The sequence below is a fragment of the Ailuropoda melanoleuca genome, chromosome 5 (assembly GCF_002007445.2).
Source record: "Ailuropoda melanoleuca isolate Jingjing chromosome 5, ASM200744v2, whole genome shotgun sequence".
Taxonomy (NCBI): Eukaryota; Metazoa; Chordata; class Mammalia; order Carnivora; family Ursidae; genus Ailuropoda; species Ailuropoda melanoleuca.
This window is the reverse complement of record NC_048222.1, coordinates 63,470,361-63,492,901: the sequence shown is the minus strand read 5'-3', so window position 1 is coordinate 63,492,901 and position 22,541 is coordinate 63,470,361. Positions and strand designations below refer to the sequence as shown.

Sequence of the window (22,541 nt, the reverse complement as noted above, 5' to 3'; positions counted from 1 at the left end):
GTGGCTCAGTTTGGTTAAGCATCTGCCTTCGGCTCAGGTCATGATCTCAGGGTCCTGGCATGGAGCCCCACGTTGGGGCTTTCCGCTCATCAGTGGCCTGCTTCTCCCTCTCCCTCTGCCTGTCACTCCTGCTTGTGCACACACGCTCTCTCTCTATGTCAAATAAATAAATAAAATCTTTTTAAAAATATTTTTTATTTTTATATTTTTTGTTTTTGTGTATTTGTTTTTGTTTTTAGGCACATACAGTTACATCTGCAGAATTTTTAAACATGAAGGGTATGATTGTTGAGGAGGAAATATATGAGAAACAGTCTGTATTACCCTAGTTTACACTGTTTTATGGTTTCGTTTTTGGTTCTTTCCTAGTTGCCTGTGCCGAAGGAAGAAAAATATCTATAAGGGGAAATTATTTTTAGCTAGTGTTGCACTGATCTATCAGAATGTATGGCTGGAGCTGAGTCCTAGAGATAGATTCTCTCCAATGCTAGGCAGTAAATCCTTCAGTTGCTGGATAGAGGGTAAGTCGGGGGGGGGGACGGGGTGTGGTCCTGAGTATAAGAGGAGGCAAGGAAGGGAAACTTGGGTTCGGAAAAATGGGAAATGGGAAGTGTGTAAGTATTTTAATAACTAAGCTAAATATCAATTGACCCCGCCAATATCCTGGATTGAAGACACTATTCTTTCCCCATTGAATTATCTTTGCATCTTGGTCAAAAATTGATTATAAATGTGGGGCGCCTGGGTGGCACAGTCGTTAAGCATCTGCCTTCGGCTCAGGGCGTGATCCCAGCGTTCTGGGATCGAGCCCCACATCAGGTTCCTCCGCTGGAAGCCTGGTTCTTCCTCTCCCACTCCCCCTGCTTGTGTTCCTTCTCTCGCTGGCTGTCTCTCTCTCCGTCAAATAAATAAAATAAAATAAATTGATTATAAATGTAAGGGTTTGTTTCTGGACTCTCAATTCTGTTCCACTGATTCTATATGCCTATCCTCATGAATACTATATTATCTCAATTACTGTAGCTTTGTAGTCAGTTATGAATCAGGTAGTGTAATTCAGACAACATATTCTTTTTCAAGATTGGCTTAGCTATTCTGCGTCCTTTGTATTTCCTTATACATTTCAGGATCAGCGTGTCAGTTTCTATCACACACACACACACACACACACACTCAAAATGTGCTAGGATTTTGTTAGGTATTGCATTGAATCTAATCAATTTGAGAATTGCCATCTTAACTATTGAATCTAACAAACCATGAACATGGAAAGTCTCTTTACTTTAGATCTTCATTTCTCTCAGTATGTTTTATATTTTTGGTGTATAAATCTTGGATTTGTTTCATTAATTTTTTTCCTAAGTATTTTGTTCTTTTTGATGCTATTATGAATGCAGTTGTTAATTTCATTTTTGTTATTAGTGTAGAGAAATAGTTTATTTTTATTTGCTTATCTTGTATTCTGCAACGTCACTACACATAGAAATTCCAGTACTTTTGTTTTTGCTCTGTGCTGCTCCTTAGGATTTTCAACAGAGAATCACGTCACCTGCAAATAAAGGCAGTTTTGTTTTCTTCCAATCTGCATGCCTTTTGTTTGTTTGCCTTTTTGCACTGGCTACACCCTCCAGTACACTGTTGAATAGAGGTGAAGGGAAACTGTCCTTGCTTGGTTTCTGATCTTGAAGGGAAAGTATGAAGGCTCACCATTAAGTACGACTTTTTTTTTTTTTTTTTTTAAGGAGGCTCCATGCCCAAGGTGGCTCAGTCAGGCGCCCCCATTTTAAGTGAAGGCTATCTCTTAGTTGCCCTTTATCATTAGCTTCTGTAAAACTTAATACTCCTTAGCTTCATCCAAGGACTTTGGAAATTGGATCTCAGGGAGGTGCAGCCTTCGGAATCCATGCTTCTAAGAAGCCGCCCATTTGACAGCCTTAGCGGTGTTTGAGGACCTACATCTCTTACCTGGGAGCCGCCAGGGGCACCGTTTAATACCAACTTCTAATTATCCTACCTGCCTCTCCTGGAGCAATCCCTTTAGAAAGGATCTCAAGAGCCCTACGACTGAGCATAGAAAGCAACAAAACTGTCAGTTTTAACTGACATTTGGCAGAAGGATCCTCAAAGGAAAGAAGCTAATTTGTTCTCCTGTACTGACCAGAGCTGCAAACGGCGGTCTGACGTTTGGACCTTTTACGAATGGAAACGAGTCAGAATCAGATACAAACTGGAGCTATTAAATTGTCTGCCTAGGTGTGGTGTTCTGTACGGGGTTAAAAGCTCCCGGTCCGAGAATGAAATTTTTAGCAGTATAGTTGAACTAATGGTGGCTTAAAATTGTCATGCGGCCTATCCAGACTACCTTTCCACGAAGTGACACAGCTTCAACGCGGAAATAATTTTACATTCCTAACAAGTGAAGTACAATAACATTTTCCCCCGTTACCTCAACCCTGGAACCCAATCTGACCAAAAAAAGGATCGAAAAGAGTGGGGTCGGCACTATTGACAGACGGACATTCCAACCAGCCCACAGCGGGAGGAGAGTGCGCTTGCGCAAGTCGTTATCCAGTCAGGACTCAGCGGCAGAAACGGAGGCGGGGCTTGTGGAAACGGCTGCCGCAGGGTTGGCGGATTTAGGAAGGAGCGAAGATGGCGGAGTGAGACGTGCCGGTGAGAGCCGGCCGTTGGGCCGGGGGCGAAAAGGCCCCCGGTGTGTCCAGTGCTTCTGCTGGTCGGTGCGAGGTGAGCCGAGAAGACGGGTGACGGGGAATTAGGAGGAGGTGGTGCGCGCCGGCCCAGCCCGGCCGGGGGACGGGGGCGCACGGAGCCTGCCCGCAGCGGGCGCGGGCCTCGGCCTGGCGCGGGTTTCCTTCCGAGCTGCCCAGGGCGGCAGTACAAACCTTCCGGGGTGTGTCGCACCAACACTTCGTCCTCTACCCGCCGCTGTCCTTCTCAGTGCCTTTTTGGCTGCCTTCATGCTTTCGATTTGTTCCTGGGTGATTGCATCCACGCGGGTGTGGATGCCAACCGCTGCGTCGTCCAGCGGTTTATTTTTCAAAGAACACCCTTATTTTATTGATTTATTCATATTCCTCACCTCACGGCTTCGTGTCCACTGTTTTGCCTGAGTCTCCGATATCAGTCGAGGCCCCTTGTGGCCCTGAGTAATTTGTGTCCCTGGTCCTTTGACCTTGAGATTTGGTTTAACAGGTTCTCCCCCGAGATTTTAATTTGTGTGTATCATTCACGTTCTCTTGCTACCTATCCATTCATTCCCACTCCCACCCCTCAAACTTTTAAAAGCCGAGTAAGCATCTTTGTCCTTGTATGACCTGGTAACTGCTTAATGGCGCATTAATCTCGACTGACTCGAGGTCCCGGGAGAATTCACCGTTGTTGTTTTCCAGAATTAAAGCAGTCAGTGTACAATTTTTATTTTTCATCTTAGAGATCATGAGAAAGAGTTTGGCGAAATATTATTAGAACGTAATTTGTGTAATGTGGTGGGGTTGCCAAGTATAATACTGTCAAGTCATTTGTATTCGGTTCTTGTTTATGGGGTTTCTTTTTATAATTTGGATTTTTGTAACCCCTCATTCGGTCTTTCGGTTAAATTCTTGGAAAGTTTCCTGTTACTAAGTTTCTGAATTGGTGAAGCCTATTTAGAACTGGCATGTTAGTTGGGTCCAGTTCGACTGACATGTCATAATAGGAATTAATGTTTCTGGTGTGCTCTTTGCTGGTCCTTGATTTAGCAAAGCTGGAAATACCGGGTAAAGAAATATCTTCCTTATAAAGAAGAACTTTCTCTTGCTTTTGTCAGGAGTATTTTTTTCGATTTCATCTAGAAGAAAAAGAAGATACATAGGGCAGAGGAAAGGAACAGAACATTCCTTCCTACCTTACAACAGAGGGGTGTGGTCATCTGTATTAAAGCAAAGGTCTTTTGTGAGAAGAGGGAAGATAGCGTTGTGAGATTCTTAGTGGGAACAGTGTACCATAAAAACCTGAGAACCACTGATTCAGGAGTTTTGACATCTTCATAAAATTAGTGCCAGTGCAGGTAGAGAGTAACTTCTTTCTGACTATTCCTTTTAAATAGTTTTTGATAATGATTTTTTTTGAAGATTGATTTATTTTAGAGAGGGAGAAAGCCAGAGAGCGTGGGTGAGGGGAGGGGCAGAGGGGGAGAATCTTTCAAGCAGACAGAGAGAGAGAACCCCCCCCCCCCAGTTGGAGCCCTACCTGGGGCTAGATCCCATGAAGCAGGAGATCATGCCTGAGCAGAAACCAGGAGTGGGACATTTAAATGACTGAGCCACCCAGATGCCCCGTAGTGATTTTTTTAAAAAGGTCTTGGTTCATTTGAATAGTTTGCACAAAGAAGCATATAGCACAAGTGAGGGCTGTATCCTTACTGTAATGTTATTTTTATTTTTCCTTCTCACAGGAAGAACATTTTCTTTGCTTTCCAGGTGCTTTTGTATTCATCTTAAGAAAGCAAAAATCTGAACTCAGGATTTGGCAAGTGAGTAATACTGGCTAGTGCTTCCAGATACTGTTTAAGCAGCTTGAAAAATAGCTAGATAGAAGTAGAACAGTAAGCTTCAACAGAAAATGAACATCAAAAATGACTAGAATTTTTTTTTAAGATTTTGTTTATTTGAGGGGGCGCCTGGGTGGCGCAGTGGTTAAGTGTCTGCCTTTGGCTCAGGGTGTGATCCTGGCGTTCTGGGATTGAGTCCCACATCGGGCTCCTCCGCTGAGAGCCTGCTTCTCCCTTTCCCACTTCCCCTGCTTGTGTTCCCTCTCTCGCTGCCTTTCTCTCTGTCAAATAAATAAATAAAATCTTAAAAAAAAAAGAACAACAGAAATAAATTGTCTCACAGCTTTGGAGATCAAACGTCCAAAATCGTATTAGTAGGGCCATACTCCTCTTGAAGGTACTAGGGAAGGATGTGTTTCAGGTCTTTTTTCTAACTTTTGGTAGTTCCTTGGCTTGTGGCAGCATGACTCCAGTCTTTACATGGCATTCTCCCTGTGTGTGTGTGTCTGTGTCCTAAGTTCTCTTTTATTAAGACACTAGTCATGTTAGATTAGGGTCCCACTCTGCTCCAGTATGACCTCATTTTAACTAATTATATCTGTAGTGACTCCTTTTTTTTTTTTTTTTAAGATTTTTGTTTATTTAACAGAGAGAGAGACAGCCAGCAAGAGAGGGAACACAATCAGGGGGAGTGGGAGAGGAAGAAGCAGGCTCCCAGCAGAGCAGGGAGCCCGATGCGGGGCTTGACCCCAGAACTCTGGGATCACGCCCTGAGCCGAAGGCAGACGCTTAACAACTGAGCCACCCAGGCGCGCCTGCAGTGACTCTTTGACTCTGTTTTCAAATAAGGTCACATTTTGAGGTACTAGGGATTAGGACTTCAATTTATGAATTTGGGGAGGACACAGTTCAACTCATAACATCTACGTAGTCATATACATTGATCGTATTACATGGAAATCATTCACTGTACAACTGCTTTAAGGATTAAAATATTGTATACCACTTATAAAGATACTTAAGAATAGTCATAATCATAGAAACAGAAAGTAGGATGGTGGTTGCCAGGGGCCTCCGGAAGGGGAAATTGGGAGTTATTATTTAATGGGGGCAGAGTTTCAGTTTTGCAAATGAAAAAAGTTCAGGAGATGAAAGGTTGTGATGCTTACACAATATGAATGTACTCAGTACCACTGAACTGAACACTTAAAAAGGGTAAAGGTGATAAATTTTATATTATGTGTATTTTACCACAATAAAAACAAATTTTAAAAAAAGGTAAATAAAAAGTTCCAACTATACAGACTGTCCCTGACTTGATGGTTCACCTTAACGATTTTTTGCCTTTTCAATGGTGTGAAAGTGGTACACATTCAGTAGAAACCATTCTTTTTTTTTTTTTTTTTAAAGATTTTATTTATTTATTTGACAGAGCTAGAGACAGCCAGCGAGAGAGGAAACACAAGCAGGGGGAGTGGGAGAGGAAGAAGCAGGCTCATAGCAGAAGAGCCTGATTAACGATTCGATCCCATAACGCCAGGATCACGCCCTGAGCCGAAGGCAGACGCTTAACCGCTGTGCCACCCAGGCGCCCCAGTAGAAACCATTCTTTGGGTTTTAAATTTTGATCTTTTCCCTGGGTAGCAATATGTGGTGTGATGCTTTTATGATGCGGGACACTGGGAGCAAGCCACAGCTGTTAAGTCAGCCACATGAGCCATGAGGGTAAACAGTCAATATAACAACTGTTTTTCACTTTCGGGACAGTATTCAATAAATTATATGAGATATTCAATAATTTATTATAAAATAGGCTTTGGGTTAGATGATTTTGCTCAACTGTAGGCTAATGTAAGTGTTCTAAACACATTTAAGGTAGGCTAGGCTAAGCTATGAGGTTTAGTAGGTTAGGTGTATTAAATGCATTTTTGACAGGATATTTTCAACTTAGGATGGGTTTATCAGATCATAAGGAAGATCTGTATTGCCATATACAAAAGGAAAGGAATAAAGGAATAAAAACTGCTGGGACAAATTTAGGTGATAGAGTCTTTATCATATGCTTGTAGAACAGAGGCTTTGTTGCTTGAATTTAGAACCTTAATTAAATCCAGGTAGATGGAGGGCACCTGGGTGGCTCAGTTGGTTAAGTTTCCAACTCTTGGTTTTAGGGTCCTGAGATTCAGCCCCATGTTGGGCACTGTGCTGATTGGGATTCTCTCTCTCCGTCTCTCCCACTGCTTGTGCGTGCCTTGTCTGCACAGTCACTCTCTCTCTCTCTCTCTCTCAAATAAATAAGTCTTTTTAAAAATAAATAAATCCAGGTAGATAGTAATAGAAACTTGACATTGGCATAGCACAATATTGGTAACAATCTAAATATCTACCTGCAGGGAACTGATGTAAATAAATGTAGGTGCTTCTGTACTTAAAGGGTAGCTTTGGGTTGCCTGGGTGGCTCAGTCGGTTAAGCGTCTGTCTTTGGCTCCGGTCATGATCCCCAGGGTCCTGGGATTGAGCCCTGAGTTGGGCTTCCTGCTCAGTGGGGAGTCTGCTTCTCCCTCTCCATGTTCCCCTCCCCCTACTTTCTCACTTGCTCTCTCTCAAATAAATCTTTTTTTTTTTTTTTAAGGTAGCTTTAATTCTGATACGGAATGATCACTAATACACATTGAAAGGAAAAGCAAGGTGCAGAACATGGTGTATAGTATACTTTTATTTGTAGGGAGAAATTAAATCTACTTACACAGATGTTATGTAACTATAGAATATCTAAAAGGATATGGAATTGGGTGATGGGCATTAAGGAGGGCAGGTGATGTGATGAGCACTGGGTATTATATGCAACTGATGAATTATTGAACTCTGCATCTGAACTGTCATGATAATACATCTGTACATCTGTTAATGATGTACTATATGTTGGCTAATTTAATTTAAATAAAAATAAAAGGATATGGAAGAAACGTTGTATATCCTATTGTACCTTTTCCCGTTATGTGCTTTTGTTACCTATTCAAGTAAATAATTAAAATTTTCAAAGAAAGGAAGCACTCAATAGATGTTGAATGACGGAGCAGTTAAAGTTTTGCTCAGGCAGTGATTTTACATTAGTAGAGCCTATTCGTATCTGGGGGCAGAAACTGTCCAAATAGGCCCAGCACTATTTTAATGAGACACTTAAAAACTTAACTGGAATGATAAGGATATCCATTGTGTTTTGTAAAATGTGTTTGAATTTACATAGCAAAGTAAGAAAGGAGAATTTTTATTTTTTAAGAAGAGTAATTAACTCCCATGATATATCATTCTTTCTGTCCTTAGAGGAGCAAAGTGTATTAGTTATTTAATGATGTATAACAGATTACCCAAAATTTTAGTGGATTAAAACAACGGTAAACAGGTATTATCTCTTACAGTTTATGTGGGTCACAAGTTAACAGAGCTGTTTAACACTGGGGCTTTCTGGCTTAGGTTCTCTTCTAAGGTTGCAGTCAGGATATTGGCTGGGGTGGCAGTTACCTAATTCCATGGTGGCTCCTTCACGTGGCTGGTAAATTCATGCTGGTGGTGGAAAGCCTCTGTTCCTTCCAGTGTCAGCCTCTTCCAAGGCTGCTTGAATGTCCTCATGATACAGCATCTGGCTTCTCCCAGAATAAGCAGTTCAAGAGAACAGTGCAGAAGTCATAGCCACATCTATGACCTTGTCTCAGAGTCACTCATCATTACTTCTTGCTCATTGTTGGTCACTCTCTTGACACCAGCTAGTGTACTGTAAGACAGCTCTGACACTAACCATCCAGAGTTAATGCAGACCCCACAAGTCAGAGGCCCCATTCCCAACAAGACTGCCCTCACTTTAGTCTTTGTGGGTTTTGTGGTGGTGGTGGTGGGTTTTTTTTTTTTTTTTGGTGTTTTTTTGTTGTTGTTGTTGTTAATTATGTAGGCTCCATGCCCAACGAAATGCTTGAACTTATGACCCTGAGATGAAGAGTCACATGCCCCGTGGACTGAGCCAGCCAGGCGCCGCAAGACCGCCCTCACTTTAGAAGACAGCCGCACTTAGGAGGATTCCCAGGCCACCTGCACTTCTGATCAACTGGCTGCAAATTCAAGGGTTCTCACAACCCTGTCAGAACTGAATTTTGGTTTCATTGGTTTTTTCTGTTTTTCTATTCTTTTATTTATTTCTGCTCTGATACTTATTTTTTCCTTCATTCTTGCTAGCTTTGGGTTTAGTTTATTCTTTCTCTAGTTCCTTAAGGTGTAAAGTTAGGTTGCTGATTTGAGATCTTTCTTCTTTTTTAATGTAAGCATTTATAGCTCTAAATTTCCCTCTTAGCACTGCTTTACTGCATCCTGTAAGTTTTGGTTTGTTGTGTTGTTGTTTTCGTTTATCTCAAGGTATTTTCTAATTTCCCTTGTCATTTTCTGTTTGACCCCTTAATTATTTAGGACTCTGTTGTTTAATTTCTACTGGCTCATTTACTGTAAATTCCAAGGATTTAGAGTTTCCCTCCCAGGACAAAGACCAGCCAAAGTCATTACCATACCCTGATTCATTGTTAGAGGAGACTGTAGGAGGGTGTGAATACCAGGAGGCAGCAGTAACTGGGGCCCATCTTGGAAGCTGACTACACCCAGAGTTATTTGAGGCGGGTATGGCTAGCCCAAGTACTACATTAAAAATTCTGATTTCCCTTTCTGTCCTCCCAGTTAGTCAGATTTTCTAATACAAAGTTATTTTATTTATATAATCAATAGCACTAAATTATTGACCTCAGAGACCTAGAAGTGCCTAGTAAGTCATCAGCTTTATGGGGATATATTTGAAATTTTGTAGGTCAGTGTGTATAGTTTTGGTTTCCTCACTTAACTGTAGAACCTGTTTATTTACAGTTGAACTCATGTTGGCTAAATGTATTTAACAGCCCTGCTCTTCATTCATTTATTCAACAAATTTTTATCAAGTGGTTACCTGGGTCACATGCTAGTCTCGGTGCTTGGGATTCATTTTTGAACAAAACAGTTTCTTTCCTGATGGAGCTTACATGTTATGTTACGTTACGTTACGTTACGTTACGTTATGTTATTTATTAAGGATTTTATTTTTAAGTAATCTCTACACTCAATGTGGTGCTCAAACTCAGCCTTCAGATCAAGAGTCACGTGCTCCACCAACTGAGCCAGCCAGGTGCCCCAGGAGCTTACATTTTAGACAAGACAGTAAATGAGAAACATAATAAATACCTTATTAGATACTGTTACATGCTATGGATAAAAGGAAAAGTAGATCGGGTAAAGGGGAATGGTAGAAGTGTGTCTGTAGGTGGGATGCAGGGACAGTATAATCTTAAATGGGCTCAAAGCAGGCCTCACTGAGAAAATGACATTTAAGTAAAGACTTGAGGTGAGGAGCCTAGCTATGTGGATACTTGGGAAGGGTCCTCTCACAAAGGGAACAACCAGTACAAAAGCTATAAGGTTGGAGTATGCCTGACATTCCAGGAAGAGCAAGGAGTCCAGTGTGCTTGGAGCACATGATGGAGGAGGAGATAGAAATAGAGTTGGGGTCAGAAGAGATCTGGTGGAAGATCTTAAGGGGAATTGTAAGTCATGGTCAGGAACTATGGCTTTCCTACTAAGCAGCTACTATTCATTCACTTTTCAATAGGTCTACAATTTGTGATCCAAATTTGTGTTTAGAGTGAATAAAATTGAATGGTGACTGAGTGAATGTGAAATTGGGTATTTTGGGTTTTTTGTTTGTTTGTTTGCTTTTTGAAGGTTTTATTTGAGAGAGAGTGAGAGAGGATGAGTGGGGGAGAGGAAGAGGGAGAAGCAGTCTCCCCACCAAGTAGGGAGCCTGATGCGGGACTTGATCCCAGGACCCTGGGATCATGAGCTGAGCCAAAGGCAGAGACTTACCCAACTGAGTCACCCAGGCCTGAAATTGGGTGTTTTGAAGAGAAAATAAGCTTATGACATTCTAGCATTTTTGCCTCATATAAAGATATAGATTTGGGGTGGTGGGAGGTGAGGTTTATATATGATGAATGTATACATTTTTATTAGTAGGTTCCCTGTTAGGAACAGGTGCTCGTCTTGGTGCCTATTTGGTTTACATAGAATTGTTTTAGCATATTTCCTCCTGGAAGGAACTAGCTTGTATCTTCTTTCCCCCTCAACATTACTGCTAGTTATCTTGCCATTAGAATTGAACTGCAGGGGATGCCTGGGTGGCTCAGTTGGTTAAGCATCTGCCTTCACCTCAGGTCACGATCCCAGGGTCCTGGGATCAAGTTCTGCATCCGGCTCCTTGCTCAGCGGGGAGCCTGCTTCTCCCCCTTTCTCTGCTGCTCCTGCTGCTTGTACTCTCTTGCTCTCTCTCTCAAATAAATAAATAAAATCATAAAAAAATAGTAATAATTGAACTGCAGAACAGTCTAATGGCTGGTGCAAGCTTTGAATTGGCCTGAGTAAGCTTACATAACAAAACAGCTCTGTTGCCCATGGTGTTCTAAAGGCCCTTCTGTGGATCTTCTCTATTTTTTTACTCTTACTTCTGCTGCTTTTGCAACAAAATGCAAATTCTGTAATTCTCTTCCTCCTGATTTGATTCTGAATTAATTTACATTTGTCTTTATTTTAATTCCAGTATAGTTAACATACAGTGTTACGTTAGTTTCAGATGTACAGTACAGTACAGTGATTTAGCAGTTCCATACATCACCCAGTGCTCATCACGACAAATGTTCTCCTTCATCCCCATCACGTATTTCACCCATCCTGCCACCCACCTCCCCTCTGGTAAGCATCAGTTTGTTCTCTATAGTTAAGAGTCTGTTTCTTGGTTTCTCTCACTCTCTCTCTGTTCTTTGCTCATTTGTTTTGTTTCTTAAATTCCACAAATGAGTGAAATCATAGGTATTTTGTCTTTCTCTGATTTATTTCACTTAGCATTATACTCTTTTTTTTTTTTTTTAAGATTTTTATTTATTTATTTGACACAGAGAGACAGCCAATGAGAGAGGGAACACAAGCAGGGGGAGTGGGAGAGGAAGAAGCAGGCTTCCAGCAGAGGAGCCTGATGTGGGGCTCGATCCCATAACGCCGAGATCACGCCCTGAGCGGAAGGCAGACGCTTAACGACTGAGCCACCCAGGCGCCCCTGTTTCACTTAGCATTATACTCTTTAGCTCCATCCATGTTGTTGCAAATGGCAAGATTTCATTCTTTTTGGCTTTTTCAGCTTTTTGGCCTTTTGACTTTCATTCAGCTTATGGCTGAATAATATTTTATTGTATATGTATATATACCATATCTTCTTTATCTATTCATCTATCAATGGACACCTAGGCTGCTTCCTAATTTGGCTATTGTATATAATGTTGTTGTAAACATAGGGGTATATGTGTCCCTTTGAATTAGTGTTTTTGCATTTTTGGGGTAGATACCCAGTAGTGCAATTACTGGATTGTAGGGTAGTTTCATTTTTAACTTTTGAGGAACCTCCATACTGTTTTTGCACAGTGGCTGCACCAGTTTGCAGTCCTACCAACAGTGCAAGAGGGCTCCTTTTTCTCCACATCCTCGCCAACACTTGTTTCTTACGTTTTTTATTTTGGCCATTCTGACTGGTGTGAGGTGATACCTCATTGTAGTTTCGATTTGCATTTCCCTGATAATGGGAGATGTTGAGCATCTTTTCATGTGTCTGTTGGCCATCTGGATGTGGTCTTTGGAGAAATGTCTGTTCATGTCTTCTGCCCATTTTTTAATTGGATTTTGGGGGTTTTTGGTGTTGAGTTTTATCAGTTCTTTGTATTTTGGATACTAACCCTTTATTGGGTATGTCATTTGTAAATATATTCTCCCACTCAGTAGGTTGCCTTTTAGTTTTGTTGATGAATGTTTCCTTTGCTGTACAGAAGCCTTTTATTTGGATATAGTCCTAATAATTTATTTTTCTTTTATTTCCCTTGCTGTAGACCTATCTAAAAAAATACTGCAATGATTGATGTCAGAGACATTACTGCTTGTGTTCTCTTCTAGGATTTTAATGGTTTCAGTTCTCACACTTAGGTCTTTAATCCATTTTGAGTTTATTTTTGTTTATAGTGTAAGAAAGTGGTCCAGTTCCATTCTTTTGCATGTAGCTTTCCAGTTTTTCCAACACCACTTATTGAAGAGATCGTCTTTTTCCCATTGAATATTTTTTCCTGCTTTGTTGAAGATTAATTGGCTATATAAATGTGGGTTTATTTCTGGATTTTCTATTCTATTGATCTATGTGTCTATTCTTGTGCCGGTACCATACTCTTTTGATTACTACAGCTTTGTAATTAAAAAAAAATTATATATTTGAGAGAGAGAGCACATGTGCAAACCGGTGAGGGGCAGAGGGAGAGGGAGAGAGAGAGAGAGAATCTCAAGTATACTCTGAGCCCTACACGTTCTGTCTCACGACCCTGAGATCATGACCAGAGCTGAAATCAAGAGTCGGATGCCCTATCCGACTGAGCCACCCAGGAACCCTTGGACATGTGTATCTCTTATTCTATGAGAGACAAGTTTTTACATAAATCTAACTTTTTTGTATTGTATTTATGTATTTTTTCTGATTATTGCTGCTTTTCTGATGAAAATACTGAATTTGGTGTTATGGTTGGACATTTTCTTTCAGACAGTGTGTAATCTAAAATATATTTTCTTTCTGTGTGTTTTTATTTTTTATTTTTTTAAAGATTTTATTTATTTATTTGACAGAGAGAAAGACAGCCAGCGAGAGAGGGAACACAAGCAGGGGAGTGGGAGAGGAAGAAGCAGGCTACCAGGGGAGGAGCCTGATGTGGGGCTCGATCCCACAACGCCGGGATCACTCCCTGAGCTGAAGGCAGATGCTTAACGACTGAGCCAGGTGCCCCTTAAAGATTATATCTATTTGAGAGAGAGAGAGAAGCATTGGAAGGAGAGGCAGAGGGAGAGGGAGAAGCAGGCTTTCCACTGAGCAGGGAGCCAGACGCAGGACTCGATCTTAGGACCCTGAGATCATGACCTGAGCCAAAGGCAGATGCTTAACTGACTGAGCCACCCAGGCGCCCCTCTATTTGTTTTTAAATATCATTCTTAAAAGTGAGCTCATGCAGAAGTACCTGCCTTAACCTCCCAATTTTTAATTTATTTTGTATTTCCAGGTATTCTGTGTTGTCTCCTGGAGTGGGTGGTCCTGCTCTCCAGCCACTTTCCCTATTCTTGAAATGTGGGATCTCTTCTCTACACGTTTTACCTCCATGATTTGGATTGGAAAAGGCTGCTTTTCTTTGTGTTCCACTTCTCTGATTCAACATTGAGAAGCTCTTAGGATGCAGTTGGCTTGCCAAGTTCTCCAGGAAGAAAGAAGCAACTGACATGCATGTTCTGCTTTTTGCTTCATTATAAAGAAATTATTTTGGAAGCTGAGGCTGATGTTTAATTTGAAACAGGTGCTTAGATGTCGGTGTTTATGAATTCTTTACCTTTTCTTCCAAACAAGAAGACTAAATAAATAGCAAGTATGGATGACATCAGGTTGTTTTTTTTTTTTTTTTAATGTCTTCCAGTTTCAGCCACTGTCATAAGCACAATTGAATCTGCAAGGAGTAAATTCCAAATATGTGTTCTTATACGAAATGAAAAAGATGCTTAAAAACTACAGATATTAAATATCTAAATTCTAACTCATCCTTTGAAGTACATTTGCTGGAAAAGAACAAAGGTCCAATTTTGCAATAAAACATTTGATGTTATAAAGAAGCATAAAGACAAGATAATGCAAGGTTAACAGAGTCCCTGTAAAATACACATGTTTACGTGTGTAAATCTATGTTTTGGATGAGAAGAGGGATTTTTCTCCTAGAGAACGAAGCTGTTGTTGGCTTCCTTCTCAGAAGTCTTTGGACATTTCATATTTTTAAATTTTTCATTTTTCTAAGGAAGGACCACATTGTACATTTGCTTACCCTATGAATGCATGCTTGGGTTTACTGAAAGTTTGGAAAAGGAAACAAAACAGCTTCAAGTCCAGTGATGGAACCCTGTTCACCTCCCTCAGATGAGAAGCTCCTATATTGCAAATTACTTCATTCTTTTTTGTGGACTCTTACATAGCACTTGAGACTTGATTTTCCATGCTGCTTAAGGCAGGAACAAGTGTGGCTTAAGTGGTTTTTCTGTTTAGAAAATATGGTGGATCCTCTAGTCTGACCTGCATTCAACTTTGGGCATGGAGGAACGGGGGGAAAAAAGAAAAGTTTCAAGAGAATTCCTTTCTCCTGATAAAAAGAAGCAAAAATGCCTTATGCAGCTCCATCTGACTTTATGGCATTTTACATTCTGTAGCTCCAGTTTTCTAAAAACATAAATAACTTTGTTCCTTTGACCCAAGATGGGTACTCAGATGTTTGGTTTATTTTTTTAGGTGAGGTGTAATGTTAGGCTGTAAAGTCTGGGACTCAGGTAACTTTCCCCAGTTGGAACTGAACTTTTTCATCAGAGAAAGGACTTCAACAGCAGTGTTCCCAAATTTCTGGTTGATTTAGAAGAAATTCGGGGTCTGGATAAAACCTCAGACAAGAAAAGTAGTTCAGTAAAAATACGGATCTTCCTTCTCCTTAAAACTTACACCATGTGATGAACAGACTATGGTGTGAAGCTATTCTTGCTTCCAGATCAACAGAGGACCACTGTATGAATTGTCAGGTCTTTATATAAGAAGAAGGAAACTATGAGTCTTTGTGAGAAAGAATTTGAAACTTCTTAGATGCACTTAAGAACAAATTGTCTTAGATCATATCTGTGATTTAGGGAATTTGCCTATGGTCACACACGCTGTGATGCTAAAACCGTAGTGTAGATTTACCAAAATTTAGCAGTAATAGAAATGGCCAAAAACGGGAATTGTTGAGCACTCTTAATGATTAGTTAAATTGGTCAACCTATTTGAATTGGCATAAGAAAGCTTTTTAGTAAAATAATTACATAATACAGATAAAATATAATTTCCTTTGAAGGCACATACTGAGTGGTAAAGCATAGAAGTAACTTTGGGTAAAGGTAACTTAAATGTTTCTCTAAGTAACTTCTCAGCCAACTTCCTGATACTTTCTTTTACTGTTTTGGAATTGTTAAAGACAAAAAGGAACCTAGGTACATGAGTCCCCATTGGTGTGTTGAGAATTTATATCTTTAGTTGTCTGTTACCCATCTTCCCCATGTTCTTTTTGCAGTGTGTTGGGTAGGACCATTGGCAGGAGATAGGGACTTAATACTGTCAGCACCAGTGAAACCATCTCTGGCCCATTTGTTTGAGTATGTATCAGACTCCTCTTCTCCAGTTGCTTTGTATTTTTTATTTCACAGCTAAAAGGACCACTGTTGAATGCTGTCGTTCAAATTATTCTTTGCATCTTGAATGGTTGTCATCAGATAGCATCTAACAAAATGGGTCTGTGCCAGTTGTACTAGCCCAGTGTTTACCTAATACACCTACATTTTCCCCCTGTTTTGTCCCCTTCTTGATGGGAAAAGCTAATTTTAGGCAGGTCTACACCTCAATCAGTAGCTGTGCCTCCTTCTTCCCTTTGCTTATCTATGTCAGCTGGCAATTTTTCTTTTGAAAAGTTAAAAACGGGATATGTGCAATAGAAATATATATATATGTATATTTTAATACTTGTGGACAAATGTTACAAGTTGTTTAAGAACAACAAAATCACCAATGTCTTCCATTTTGAGATGTGTATAGTTTTGTAAGCATTAGTGCTTGGTAGCATATTGTAGTGTCATGTTAGGGGTTAGTGCATGAGCCTAGTAATAATTTAAACTTCAGGATGATAACCAATAGTGTAAAATGAGTGGAAAATCGAGAACTTTTCTTTTTTCATAAATATCGGAATCATGATATTCTCCCTGGGGAAAGGAGATTAAGGCCAAAAAGACTTTATGAATAGGACTGTGGGACCACAGTGTAAAATACTGTGTTTGAGAATACTTAAGCTTTCTCTGAGGTAGCTGGAAACCAGCTGCCTTCGTGTCTTATGAAACCTCAAATCAAAATGAGGCCCCATTTCATGATTCTACTTTGTTCTCTTAGTTTGAGATGAGATTGTTTTTACGCTGTTTTCACACGGCGTGTCTTGTAGGTTTATTATTTAATCCACTTTTGCATCAAGAAATTATTTTTTATTTTGCATGTCTTACTGAGATGCTGTGTTAGTCGAGTGCTTTTCTAATCTGCAGACCATTACCATTTCCTGTCTGCGGCATGCTGATTGTTACCAAAGGACACTGGTCAGAGGTTCAGTGTCCTACGTTAATTTGTCACGGGCTTTTCCTATTTCACCATCTGAATTGTGTGTTGATGGGATCCCAGGCCTTTTCACAAGAATTGGAATGTAGCTAGACGGAGCCTAAGCAGGTTGCCATGTAATAACTATCTATTTTGCTTGGTTAGAGTGAGCCACCTCAGACAACTTTTACTTTTTCTGCTTGTAAAAATAAAAGTTGTTTGTTCTGAAAGCGTAAGATAGCTTTCCGTGGAAAAGAAATTCCTACCTCTAAAAGCTGCCTTGAGAACTTGGAAAGGGCGGCTTTCTGAGGTGATTTTTAAATCTCAGTATTAGGAGAGTTCAGGATTTATTGACGCAGATTCTACAGTTCCCGTGATAGGAAATGCAAAACTAGTGTGGTGTGTCTCAGGACACAAGCCAGCTTAAACAAATAGTCTCTGCAGCGGCAGATATCCAGGGACCCAGGTTTAGATTCTCATAGTGTACTTCAAGTATTTGTACTCTTGGCTCTAGTAGTTTAGTGCCTGGGAGAATCCATTTCCAAAAAGCATTTAAATATTTTTAAAAATACCTCTGAAAAGGTAATGAATGCAAAATAGCACAGTATATAGGAAAGGATCTTTCCTTTTGCAAAAAAATAAATAAAAGCCATAAAACGAATAATAATTTTCAAGAGGTAGAATTTTAGTAGCAATAACAGTTTTGCATGTATAGTAAATTGTATTAGCAAAGTTATACAATAGAGTAAATATTACTACTTGAGTTGGTGAAGCTCTGTGATCAACGGAGTTGCACAAAAGGAAGATGTTTTCGGCAAAGAACATATAAAAGGTACTTTAAAAACTGAATGTATATGAATATATCATTGTGTGAGAAATAGCAACTTTTGAGTAAGTTAGAGACCCTGTTTGTTCCTAAAGCAGAGGGTTAGAGCCATTGAATGAAATTTTTCTAGTGGTTAACCTGGAAGCAAATGTACTCCTACTGATGTAGCCCCACTGAGGCCATCGTGTGGGGATTGTGCTTACGATATTTTTTTCAGCAACAGGCATTTATGGACTAGCATACTTTGTGCTCTGTCACCTTTTCTTTTCTCCTTTAGTTCTCTGGGTGCATTTTAAAAATGGAAAAGTTTGTTGTGTATGTGTGTTTGGGTTAAAAACAAACCAAGAACTTGGATAGCTGGCTTTTCCTTATGCCTGTGGTTAGCTTAGGGGTGTTAGAATTTAAAGATGTAAAGCAAAGGATTGAAGGGAATAGCCAGAGACAGTATGTTGGTTTTATAAACCTTGTCTGATATACATGTGCTGGGGACTTTGGTCTGTGACTATTTTAAATAAGAGCCCAGCAAGCTAGTTTCTTGATCTAAGGAATCTCACATCTCACATCAGGTTATAATAGTGGGATGGAAGGTGACAACTTTTTTTTTTTTTTTTAAAGATTTTAATTATTTATTTGACAGAGATAGAGACAGTCAGCGAGAGAGGGAACACAAGCAGGGGGAGTGGGAGAGGAAGAAGCAGGCTCATAGCGGAGGAGCCTGATGTGGGGCTCGATCCCATAACGCCAGGATCACGCCCTGAGCCGAAGGCAGACGCTTAACCGCTGTGCCACCCAGGCGCCCCTGGAAGGTGACTTCTTAACTCCCTTTTACCTTGTGTTCGTTTTGGCCATTTAGCACCTTGAAGGTCCCTGAAAAGATTGGGTCTGTGTTCCCGTTTTCCCAAGGAAAAAACTAAAAGTGGAGTGGATTTAAGAAAATAGTGCCTCTTGAATATTTAATTCTTATATGGCAACTCCAGAGGATAGGAAGAAGGCTCTTACATTAAATTGGTCATAGCTCCTCTTTAAATGTCCTACGCCATCAGTTGGTGTTAGAGACATTGGAATAACCAAGCAATATTCAGTCATCTGCATGATCATGAGGACACCGCTGTGTATTATAGTGACGTCAACAGTTTAGTTACTTAAAACAATTAAAGACTACCCTTAACAGCCACGTTAATAGTTTTAAATGCTAAAATGTGCTACAAGTTTTTGTAGTCTCTAAGTATGCGGTTATTACTTTTCAATGTTGTTGTGGTCTCATGTTTACTTTTTGTGTACCTGTGATATGCAAAATACGAAGAGACCCTTGGCCTCCAGGAGTTTACATTCTCATGGTGCTGCTGGTGCAAGCAAATTGCTTCTAGTTTATTCAGAACATTGCTTGGCTGTTAACCATACCCTATTTGGAAGAATCCCTTGGCCAATAGTTTTCAAAAAGAAGTCTGTGCTAAATTTCAGGGCATTGATTTTGAGTTTACATTATATCAGCTCTGCTGTTCATAAACTCCTTTTCCCCAGGGGGCTGTGCAGATAAAATTCATTAATGTGAATCAGACACTATTCTGCCTAAGAGCGTCTTCACCATCTCTCTACCACCTATGCTCTTCTGTGCTATAGCTGTCAGTAAATGGCCAAGAAAACTTAATGCTCCAAAAGACTGTACATCTTTGAATTCTCTTTCTTTTCCCAGAGTTTTTACATCATTCTCTATCCAAAAGGGCCAGGATTCGCAATTAAGCCTTTTGTAACTAAGTAGTGGTCCTGATTTTAGCCTTTTTGTGTGTGACTTTGTACCTCTATTCTGAAGCAGCGTTGTGATGTGGAGCACCTGCCCTGCCTGCATTTCTAAGCAATCACTTTATTAACCCACATTTTCAGTTGAAACTTTGCATGTATCTTTGTTGTTTCCCCTAATTCCTCTGAATCAGGGGGTCTTTTCTGCATGTTTATTAAAACTGGGTCTGCATGAAAGTGCAAGCAATAGTGGCAGGCCCAGAGCTCTGATTTTAGAGGACTGATATTCTAATGCGTGATTGAACATGTCCAGTGTTACGTGGTGACTAGTAGATATATATACATATGCATTTATTAATGAAGCAATAGAGACTTGAACCAATAGCCTGAATTTACTGTTTGGATTATTAGTTTTCATTTTCTAATTAAAGATTATCTTAACTTCCATTGAAAATGGGAGCTAGAAGATAAACAGGGGCAACCACAAGACATTCACACTATCAGGAATAGAGAGCATGACAGTGCTCACCCTCTAACCTTTGCCTGGTTCCATTAGTCCCCAAGCATGTTTAAAAACAAAACAAAGGCACAAACTAAGCATGTTGAATAAATAAGCTGCTATGGCTATAATAATCAGAAAGATGCAGAGTTTCAGAAAGGCTAGGAAAGTAGGAAATTACCGGTGTAGAGTATATAAAATAACTAAGTATGGGGTTTATCTGATAAAAATTACGTGGCTTAAGTTTGGATCTCTTAAAACTAGTATCTTGAAAGGAATGGAAGCAATATGCATATAGTTCAGATGTTCCAGGATTTTTAGATAACCAGCCAACTCTTCTGGATGGTACTGGTACTGATCAGCCATAATGGTTCCCTGCAGCAAAGGAGACCGCTGCATTTTGTGGAAACAGTGCTAAAAATACAAATCTGTGGTTTGGGTTCTCTTTTGTTATTGTATTATATAAATGTTTTGTTTTTAAATTCTTATAGCCAGGGCTTTATCCATGATATTGCTCAGACTGCATAATTTATTGCCTAAAGCTTTTGATGCCAGGTAAACAGGAGCAGGTTTTCCCACTTTTGGAAAAAAGAAAAACCTTGCCATTTATTTCTGTACTTGTTGAAGAAAATAGATCAGTTTATTGTGGTAGCTTAAAATTTTTGAGATGTCCTGACTTTGAAATAACCCTGTTAAGTGCAAATGATCATGACAAATGATATACAAATGGAATTCATAGGTGAGTGGTATAAACAGAAGAGAATTCAGAGTTAGACTAGATGATTCTCACTAGGCCCCTCCCAGGTTTCGTGTTCTATGATTGAAAAGTAATTTTTCTTAAGTCACCTTAACCTGTTTTCTTTGCTGTGGGATTTCACTCCAAATGCCTTGGGGAAGGTTTTAAGTGTAAGTGGTAGCTTTCCAGTAGTTCAGAACTGAATTAGACTTAAGAGTCATTGCAGTGTTTAGTCTCCACTTAAGTACAGGAAGTGAGATATCATTTCCCATTTGCAAATTTTCTCCTTGTCACTTATTGACTGCCTCTGCCAACCAATGAAACCAGTAAAGATATAAGGAAGGAGTTTCTCTCAACTCTGTCCCATTATTCCACAAAAGCATGTAGTTAAAAAGCCGAACCTCACAGATTTCTCTAGGAACTTTTACTCCTAAACCTTTAAAATCAAAATAGATATCGTAAGGCTACAATTTTCAAAAGTTTTGTCTCCCTTGGTGATAGTAAGCCATGCCATCAATTTTCCTCCCAGGGATAAAAACTGTATTCTGGCAATACATTATCGTCAGTCCTTAAATAACAGTAGTAGTCTTGGCACTTACCTTAAAACCACCCATCACTTACAGAGTCATATTAGAGTATCATTCACGTATTTTTATTTACTGTCCTATAAGTACAGTTGTTGCTCTATGTTTTTACTAGCTGTTCTGTATTTTCTTCATTGCATCATTGGTATATAATGTAAAAAAGAATTTCGTTGAATGTTTATAAAGTATTACAAAAGGCAGCTTTTTAATCTATGCATCCTTGGAATTTCAGAAATTTTATTCTTTGATGTAAAAGGGAACTGCTATACGAGTTGGAAACTCTGCACCCCTGTGCGCGCGCGTGTGTGTGTGCATATTTTGGCAATAAAGCAGCATGGGCTGAGAATGCACGGAAACTTCACTGTGTTACTCATTACTTGGAATGGGTAATTTTTTTTAAACTTTTTTTTTTAAAGATTTTATTGTCAGAGGGGGAGAGAGCATAAGCAGGGGCAGCAGCAGGCAGAGAGAGAAGCAGGCTCCCCGCTGAGCAAGGATCCCGATGCGGGACTCGATCCCAGGACCCTGGGATCATGACCTGAGCCAAAGGCAGACGCTTAACTGAGCCACCCAGACACCCCAAAATGGGTAATTTCTAATAATGCTGTAGATTACTGAGATGGGAGGAGCCAAGCCAGAGACCTAGACCAAGGTAGGCTGTAGATGTCAGAAAAAACCAAAGATCTGGGCGTTGATACCATGTTGCAGCAGTCTCTGCTGTAGTCCAAGGTAAGTGGCAGCCATGTGAACAGAGGCATTCCATTTAAACTTAACGTCATTCCCACCTTCAGGGCCAACCTTATGCTAGGAAAGAGCAAATGTTTAGTTGGTTTTTTGTTTTTATTTTTTAAGATTTTATTAACACAAGCAGGTGGAGAAGCTGAGGGAGAAACTCCTGGTTGAGCAGGGAGCCTGACATGGGGTTCAATCCCAGGACACTGAGATCATGACCTGAGCCAAAGGCAGACACTTAACTGAGCCATCCAGGCATCCCAAATGTTTAGTTTCTGATAAGGAAATAGTGAGCTAAGTACAATAGTGTTTAAACTATAGCAGGGAATAGTTCCTATATGAAATATAAAGCATTTCAAATGCTTTTACATTGAATATGTATTAGCTTAACTTAAGAGGCTTAACACTAGAAGAAGAGAGGGACACCTGGGTGGCTCAGTCGGTTAAGTCTTCCTCTGCCTGGGGGCGCCTGGGTGGCACAGCGGTTAAGCATCTGCCTTGGGCTCAGGGCGTGATCCCGGTGTTATGGGATGAGCCCCACATCAGGCTC

General features: G+C 40.1%; 1 long non-coding RNA gene across 1 annotated transcript; it reads left to right on the top strand.

Annotated features, from left to right (window-relative positions):
• The first annotated feature begins 2,587 nt into the window (after positions 1 to 2,587).
• On the top strand, positions 2,588 to 21,615 carry LOC100481558. Its single transcript, XR_002143183.2, has 3 exons — positions 2,588 to 2,745; positions 4,454 to 4,531; positions 13,747 to 21,615. It is a non-coding gene; the product is annotated as an uncharacterized LOC100481558 (long non-coding RNA).
• Positions 21,616 to 22,541: the final 926 nt, after the last annotated feature.